This window comes from Salvelinus sp. IW2-2015, linkage group LG14 (assembly GCF_002910315.2).
Source record: "Salvelinus sp. IW2-2015 linkage group LG14, ASM291031v2, whole genome shotgun sequence".
NCBI classification, from domain to species: domain Eukaryota; kingdom Metazoa; phylum Chordata; class Actinopteri; order Salmoniformes; family Salmonidae; genus Salvelinus; species Salvelinus sp. IW2-2015.
The window spans coordinates 12,240,049-12,249,550 of NC_036854.1; positions in this window are offsets into that span (position 1 = coordinate 12,240,049).

A 9,502-nucleotide genomic window follows, 5' to 3' on the forward strand; every position below is an offset into this window, starting at 1 on the left:
ATGCTACCATGATTACGGATAATCCTGAATGAAGCGTGAATAATGATGAGTAAGAAAGTTAAAGGCATAAATATCATACCCCCCCCAAAAATGCTAACCTGCCCTGTTATTGTAATGGTCAGAGGTTAGCATGTCTTGGGGGGTATGATATTTGTGCATCTCACTTTCTCACTCGTCATTATTCACGATTCATTCAGGAGTATCCGTAATCATGGTAGCATCCACGTTGAATGTAGAAGTGTTTAGAAACAAACAGAAAATGCATCCAACAAGTTTGTAAAGTCACAAGCTTGATGTAACTTTTTACTACGTTAATACACGTATAAATGAATTTGTCCCAATACTTTTGCTTCACTAAAATGGGGGGACTATGTACAAAAAGTGCTATAATTTTTAAACGGTTCACCCAATATGATTGAAAATACCCTCAAATTAAATCTGACAGTCTGCACTTTAACCTCATTGTCATTGTATCATTTCAAATCCAAAGTGCTGGAGTACAGAGCCAAAACAACACCAAACGTGTCACTGTCCCAATACTTGTGGAACTCACTATATTTCATTTCTGAAACACATTTCGGTTAAAAAACATCCACAAAGCAGTCTGTACACTTTGTTCCCACCATTCCAGCGCCTGACAGGGGGATAGTTCTGTATATGCTGCTGTAAAGAGCATCCTCACAACGGATGCACCAATCTAAATTAACAATTGAAAAGAAGGTACTCTACATAACTGGTGCCCCCTGTGAGGACTATTTCTTTTCACAGCTTTACTCTTTACTGTTTAAGATGCTGCCGTCCCCTCTAGTCACCCTCTCTATTTTAACTACAGACATACTCATTTGGACGAGCTGCTTTACATTTTCAATGCGGAACACTGTATTTTTCTTTCTGATTTCATCTTTCCCATCCAATTTTACAGTGTCAATAACCCCCAGCCATTTAAGCCTAAGGCAGTGGTTGGAAGAATACCCTTGAACATCCATATGATGCACCAGCCTTTTCGAATTTAATGAGAGCAAGAGAGAGCTGAGTGACAGTATCTGCAGGTGGGCAGGGAAACAAGAACTGGTGCTGAGAGCCTCTTTTAACACCCTGGTTGTGTGAAGTAGAAAACACCTCCTCTGGTGTGTCTTACAAGTGGGGATATCATGTAAATATCAGAGAAGCTACTGTCTTTGATATCTACTCATTCCAGTATGTAAGTGCTAGCCAGCTTCATTATTAGTGCTGTGTGTCTCCCTATGGGAGTGATCTTGTAGTGGGTTTATATAGCATCTCCATCTGAATCACACAACAGGGGGCTGATGGGACATGAAGGTGTAGTAGATGGATTTATAACTCCAGGSTGTGGCACACAACTTGGAAAAGCTGTTCGCATGCAGGAATAATAATAATATAACACATGAATTCACTTTAATCTGCAGGCTGAAGTACCTCTTTAACATGCCTCCACTGAATAACCTTGTTGGGAAGAAAACAACTCACAGCTCCCACTGAGCAGTACTATCAACCATATATATCTTCTCAATCATGGGCACCTGGTGGCATAGGTTGTGCGTGAGTTTTGGTAAGCTTACCGATCAGTGATTTTCATATGCACATTCTTGTGGAATGGTTTCATTTTAATAATTTGTTTCTCAAAATCATGATCAGGTGGTTAATTATATAAATCAGAATTGAAATGATAAAAAATCAAAAAGTTAAAATGAACTAATGCGAGAGCAACAGCCTGTGCCATATGGACACATTGATACACCGTGAGCCATTGTCGGCTTAAGAAATTAGCTTATGGAACTCAGAGATTGCCTATAGTCCAATGCAGCATGCCTATAACTTCCATTGTCAACTAAGTAAAAATACATAAAGCCGACAAATAAAAACATTCCAAAATATCCTGATGAAAACATATCCTCTATAAATCACATTGACTACGCATGGCAGTTGGTTCAGATTCTTTCAATCACATTCATCTCTCCATTCCGCCTGTCTGCCTCCCTTTCTGTCTGTGTTGACTTGAGCTATCGCTGGTGACTGTGCAACATTGTATCAAATCAATCAACAAGGTCCTGACGTCAATAGGCCTAGCTGATTATTGAGTTGCGGCTGTCAGTGAAAAGCATCTGAAATATGCCTGAAGATAACGTGTCTTGAGTATAATAAAAAATGTTGAGACAAGAAGAAGGAGAGAGGTGTGTGGCAAACATGTACAGTAGGTGTGTCTCTCCAGAATGCTCTCAGCTGTCCCCCACCAATTCTTTTGTGTTTTGATACAATGTTGCAAGTTCGCTAGCCACAGCTTCGGGACTGACTCACTTTATATTAAGTTGCAAGTTCACTAGCAACAGCTTCGGGCTGATGTGCTCCCTGCCCAAGTTGRGGCCTTCCCAACTGTAGACTATATGTGCTTGAGATTTGAAACAGTCCACAGCTATTTTTAAAAGAAGCAAATGATCCTCTGTGGCTAAGTCATGCTCTCTGGTGTAGTATTTAGAATAATATTTATTTATGTATAGACTGGGGTAATTATATAATTTTGGTAAATGTATTTCAATTTACTTTAGAGGAAGCGTAGTTTAGCCTATTGGACACGCCGCCTATGCCTGGTGGTAGCAAAAAGTGAGTGATGCAACTCATCATTTGCCATTAATAGCATAGGAGGAGGAGGAGATGGGGCAGTAGTGTTTTTTTTAAATGATTTATTCTGTTTATTTCCCCCTATAATAGCTCTACTAGGGTAAAATAAACGTATTTTTGATTCAGGTGTGTTAAATTAGTCTTAGATTTTTTAACAACCTCCCAACATAGTGATATTTAAACATAAACCCTTATTTGTTAAGTCTCTTGTTTATATGCAGTATGTGGGATCACTCATTCCCCTCCTAAACTGAACAAATAACAAATCTTCAGAAACATTAAAACCCCAACTAAATACTAACATTTTCCCAATATTATTTTGATGTGAAAGATACTTTAGGTTTGTATTAGTTGTTATAAATGGAGATTGATTTCTTTCTGTTTGAGTCTACTGCTAATTGGCCAGCCAGTATGTGTGTTTTAACGTGGCTGAAGAGATTGACAGGTAGCTATACAGCCCTGTTGTGCATCATGATCACAGAGTCATCGTGGTGTCAGGCTGCATCTGAATGAACTGAGCTGCTGCTTGTTAAATGGGCTCCACTTCATTTAATTACCAATTTTTCAAGGTAATTACATGCACCTCCGGGAAAAAGTATTCCACCGCAGCGGTCAATCATGATTTTTTTATGATTTTTTAGTTCGAACATAATATCCATATAAATGATGCAATCTCTATGAAATGTGTTCATACTTCAATTTACTAAAATCAACTTCAGCAAATCACACAGCACAGCATGCTTTCAAAACCTGTCTGTTGTCTGTAGCATCATTCTGCCTGCAGCAGAATTATGTGAGGAGCATACACATTGCTGTCGTCAGGTGAAAGAACAGGTCCATGTCAGCCAGATAGTTCTCCTTCATTACTGAGGCTACCCCTCAGAGAGATAACCCAGCTCATTGGGTATTCAGGTCCAGTCTCCTGCTCTGCTCCCACTTAACTCAGACCCACTTCTTGTGCATTGGACCTGCATCCCCGATCACTAATTACTTACAGTAAACATGGGCCTCAATCCTGGCATACATGGGGGAGAGGGGGTCAATACCCTGGCATACATGGGGGAGAGGGGCTCATTTTTGACACTGCATTACGGTTTTACAAGTCTGTATCCTTCAAAGCTAATGAGGTGTGTTTCTTTTTTCAAATAATATTTATCACAAAAGCTGACCAGAACAATAGAATACCACTACACGCTCCTGGAGAGCTATAGTAATGGCCGTGTACAAACAGGAAGCATAGCGCTGATGATTAAAGAACGACATTCCACGTCACTTGATTAAAGTACATTTGAATCAACAGTTGTGTAAAAAGTAAATGCACAAATTTAACATCACTGTAAGAGTTACATTTTATTTCAAAGACAACAGAGAGAAAGACATTGTTTACTGCAGGGATTTGAAGATTTAAAAAATATAGTAAGAAAAATATGGTAATTGTTACAAGCATAACCTACTCTATTAGCCCTGAGATACATTTCAAATGTGGCAGACCTTGTAGTACTGCATCTGAATGACACAAAATGTATCTTATTAAATGTGTGTATCTCTGGATACATGTAACATATACCAAAGCTGCTGGGATTGAAAGGCATATTCAGTGATCTGTGTGAAAAATCACTGATTCTGTCATTCAGGCACATTATTTATAGCGATTCTACAGAAATAAATCAGAGAGGGAAAGCAAATCTTTCAGTCCTTGAATTMATGTATTCCATTTTCCTCATTATATCATCAATTAATAATTCAGCGTTTGACGTGGTGAGACTGATGATTTCAACCCACTGATGGAGTCATTGCAATAATCAGCCATGCACTGGGGATGTGCAGTTATCTGAATTAATTTTATAATTGAATGGTTTTCATTTAGGCTCCATGTCGCTGTGTGCACTGGTGTCTGCTGCCTTCTATCAGTAAGTCCAGGGAATCTGTCACGCTTCCTCTGAGCCGGATGTAAGCCATGGGCCATATCCGAGCAGCCTCTCATCGGGGTGGGCCTGTCTAAGATCTCTCTCCCCACCGGGCTGCATCATTTGAAAAAGGCTCAGCAAAGCAGCATGGCCACAGGTAGATTTGCAAGGGATTCAGGATCTGCTTAGGGTTCCCAGACATGCTTGATATACACACTGTGCAGTGTCTGAAAGAATCTGAGGGCCAAAAGCTGTCAGTCATATGCCCACTATCTGTTATTTTCATTGTTGCATCCGTTTACTGTTGACAGATAAAGGAATATCCACCATAAGGCTTGCCTGACGACTCAAACTGAATTTTTCCGCTGCTTTATTGTTCGCTACATACTTCAGTCTGAGATTGCCATCATTGAAGTCGTTTGAGTAAATGTCAAAATGAGGGGTGTTGTACAAAACAAAGTCATCAGTGATTGGATCATCTCTAACCAATCAGAGTATCAAAGCCAATGACACATTTTCTAACCGCCGCTTTACCCACGTGTGTTCTGGATCTAGCTCAACCCATCGGTTTCTGGGACCAATCAGAAAGGCTAGAATCTTTTTCRGTTCTAGAAATCATCTAAGAGGTACTCAGATCCAGACTCGGAGAAGAAACTAACATCCTTGGGCGTGGCGCAGCGTTTGGCCGGCCAAGGAGTTTGGGTAGCCAGGCAACTGTAAGGTAACATCATCTCCAAGGTAACTGCTGAAAGGCTTCATAATTTCTAACATAATTCTCTGCTCTCTTCTGAAATATGACTATGGCGAAATATGTCCCACTGGGCACAGACGTCCATTCTATGTCTATTCCACATTGGTTCAATTTAATTTAATTGAAATGACGTGAAAACAAGGTTGATTCATACAGTGTGTGCCCAGTGGAGTAGCCTGCTATGGTAGAAGTAATGTAAAATGACAGTGAGGACATTAGCATTACAGATATGATGATCTGGACATTTTAAGGTCTGAAATCAGCAGGTGAAAGACCGGTATCAGAGCCCCAGTTCTATACAGCTTTCATCTGCCAGTGATTATAAGGTGGCCGTGTTACAGCATCCCTCAGGGTACCACTGGTATCCAGAGACAGGAGAGGAAGTCACACTCCGACTGTTCCATTTGCAAGCACCTTTCAGATCTGAGAATTCCCATCATGTAGCTATTCATCAGTACATGGTTGCCAGAATGGCTGAATGGTAGAGAGAGGGGACCCACTTTTATTCTCCTGGGGAAAGGAGAGCACATGTTGATATGTCTCAGCCCCCCCCAACCCCCCCCCGACTCTCATCACATAGATAAATATTTTTCAGGTTCATGACTCATAAGAGGTCTCTTATGTGGAAACAGCGTGGATCCGTCTGCCCTGGTTACATAGTTAACCAGGATAAACATTGACACTGACAATACAGGTCACGGAGATTCTAGCTATATGTGCCGCACTCAGAATTTCAAACAGGGTGTGCTCACTTCTGTAGCTGTACACTGTATGTCTCCGACAAATCCATGTGCTATAGTGGTTGACTCGCCCTTTCCCTTTGTTCAGTAAGTATTTAAGCAGCTAGCCTATTCCCCAAAACAGCCAGTGACTGAAACTGGTGACATTTTTCAAATGTGTCCTGATTTGCAGTATATTTAGATACTAATATACACTGAATGTACAAAACATTAAGAACACCTGCCTAAAATTGAGTTGCACCCCCTTTTGCCCTCAGAACAGCCTTAATTCATCAGGCCATGGACTCTACATGTTTCGAAAGTGTCCCACAGGGATGCTGGTCCATGTTGACTCCAATGCTTCCCACAGTTGTGTCAAGTTGGCTGGATCTCCTTTGGTGGACCATTCTTGATACACACGGGAAACTGTTGGGCGTGACAAACCAAGCAGCGTTGCAGTTCTTGTCACAAACCGGTGCGCCTGGCACCTACTACCATTCCCCGTTAAAAGGCACTTAAATATGTTGTCTTGCCAATTCACCCTCTGAATGGCACACATACACAATCCATGTCTCAATTGTCTCAAGGTTTAAAAATCCTTCTTTAACCTGTCTCCTCTCCTTCATCTACACTGATTGAAGTGGATATATCAGGTGACATCAATAAGGGATCATATCTTTCACCTGGATTCACCTGGTCAGTCTGTGTCATGGAAYGAATAGTGGTTCATAACACTCAGTGTATGTACAAAATGAATATGTAATGCAACCAAAGGCCAATTTTAATTGCTTTAATTGCTGATTGATTGAAAGGGTACTTCCAGGACAACTGTAGTCAGTCTAGTATCCCTAGTAGTTAGTCTAGTATCCCCAGTAGTTAGTCTAGTATCCCCAGTAGTCAGTCTAGTATCCCCAGTAAGTTAGGATAGTATCCCTAGTAGTTAGTCTAGATCCCCAGTAGTTAGTTCTAGTATCCCCAGTACTTCGTCTAGTACCCCAGTAGTTAGTCTGTATCCCCAGTAGTCAGTCTAGTATCCCAGTATGTCAGTCTAGTATCCCCAGTTACTTTGGTCTAGTATCCCAGTAGTTAGGTAGTATCCCTAGTAGTTAGTCTAGTATCCCCAGTATTAGTCTAGTATCCCAGTATTCGTCTAGTATCCCCAGTAGTCAGTCTAGTACCTAGTAGTATCTAGTCCCCAGGTAGTTAGTCTAGTATCCCCAGTAGTCATGTCTAGTATCCCCAGTACTTGTCTAGTATCCCCAGTAGTTAGGATAGTATCCCTAGTAGTTAGTCTAGTATCCCCAGTAGTTAGTCTAGTATCCCCAGTACTTCGTCTAGTATCCCCAGTAGTTAGTCTAGTATCCCAGTAGTCAGTCTAGTATCCCCAGTAGTCAGTCTAGTATCCCCAGTAGTTAGTTCTAGTATCCCAGTAGTTAGTCTAGTATCCCCAGGAGTTAGTATAGTATCCCCAGTAGTCAGGTCTAGTATCCCCAGTAGTTAGTCTAGGTATCCCCAGTAGTTAGTCTAGTATCCCCAGGAGTTAGTATAGTAATCCCCAGTAGTCAGTCTAGTATTCCCCAGTAGTAGTCTAGTATCCCCAGTAGTTAGTCTAGTATCCCCAGGAGTTAGTATAGTATCCCCAGTAGTCAGTCTAGTATCCCCAGTAGTTAGTCTAGTATTCTACGGGACAGCATCTCTTGCTCTCAAGATGAAAGTAGCGACTAATTGTATTAATGCATCTACATTCAAAGGAGAAATCAGCCCGTACACCCTCTTCTACTTCATCAAGTTTTATTTTCATTTCTCATTAGTTGGGGAGAACTCAAGGAGGAGTCGCAGTGTGCATCGCCATAAAATCCCATTGCCGTTAATACTCTAAATCTGCGTGGAGCTGCTGCGTGAAATCACAGTCGTGGGGGGTGGATTAGTTACAGTACCCCTCAATGAAAGAGAGAGAGAGAGAGGAGACCGGTTTGTCAATCAGGATGTGTTGTTCACCTAGCTAGCTAGCCACTCTGCAACCCATCATGAAAGTTAACCTGCACAGCAACCCATCTCTGTATACATGTTGGAGATAGAATAACGACAGACTGGCAATCATCACTCCTGGCTAGACGTTTGATTATGTACTGATGTTTACATCTGAAATCTATAGTTTTGTATAGTCCAAAATTATAGACAAATTAAAATCCATAGTTTAGAAAAAATGTATACAGGTTGTCCTGTCATCATGTCTTGCATTCAGTATTACAGGCCAACATTTATTTTCATTCTCCACAAATAATAAGTATGTTCAAAAAATTATATTGGAGACTGCTGATAAATTGTAGCAGTTTTGCTGGTAGTTGTACTTGTTTGTTTGTACCAGCTCTGAATGGTGAAGTCACAGACTTTACTTGCCATTAAGATTTGTTGTTAATTAGAAGTGAGAGGTGATGAAAATGAGGGAAAACAAGCTGTCTCCTGGGAGAAGTGATTACATATTTAACGACAGTATCGTTGATGTTGGAGAGAGAATGATTGGCAAGCCTGTCGATACAAATATTTAAATACTTTCCTGAGATACCTTTAGTGGCTTTATTCAAGCCATTGCCGTTACATAATCTTGTCGTCGAGTTGTATTTATTGTTATTTCTACTCTCTCCTCCTAGCATTCAACCGTACATACCCCTATGTTACATCTGTTTATGAAGGATAAATGTACAGTAAGTACCGAACAAGTTTTACTTATTCATGAGTATAGCTCAAAACAAACTTTGCTTAATCCCCTTCAATAGCTAGGGTAATCAACATCAGAACGCTGAGTTTCCATAGTCACACATGACCACAGCAAGTCCTAGCACATCTAATATGATGTATGAGGCGCTAGCCAACCAGCTTGCATAAAGTGTTTAATTATAAATGGGACGGAGGAGCATATTTTCCATGCAGTAAACCAAAACAGGGAACGGTTTGATGCACCAGGCAGAAGTCATTAGTATGCTCACTAATCTCTGAAACACTGGTTTTCCTTGCAGCTACAAAAAAGCTAAAAGCTCAAAAGGCACGGGGAGTCAGACTTCAGCTCAGTACCAACGCTGAAGCAACTTGGGAAAAGACACTCAGCAAGGAGAGAAGAAGAAGTAGAAGAACTTCAGTGCAGCCAGCCAAGTGAGAACAGATACTGTAGTCCTCATCAATTGAGGTCAACCTCCTGTGAATCACTCAGTGAACATACTTAACGCAAAATCACAATGTGCCCGTGTGCAAAATTAGGCGGAAAAGTGTTTTACGTGCTTGTAATCATCACAATAGGAATGCATCTCCTGGTGATTTATCCTCAAGGTTCCTGATTTTGTGTGCTGTAAATCAGACTGTGCTTCTGGCTACTGCTGCTCGCCTGCTTTACAGCCTGCAGGCCGATAAGGAGACAGATTTATTGAATGTTTGCCTGCTTCTTTGGGGCATTTACGAGCAATTCTGTGCTACCGCATCGAAATTAGAACCAG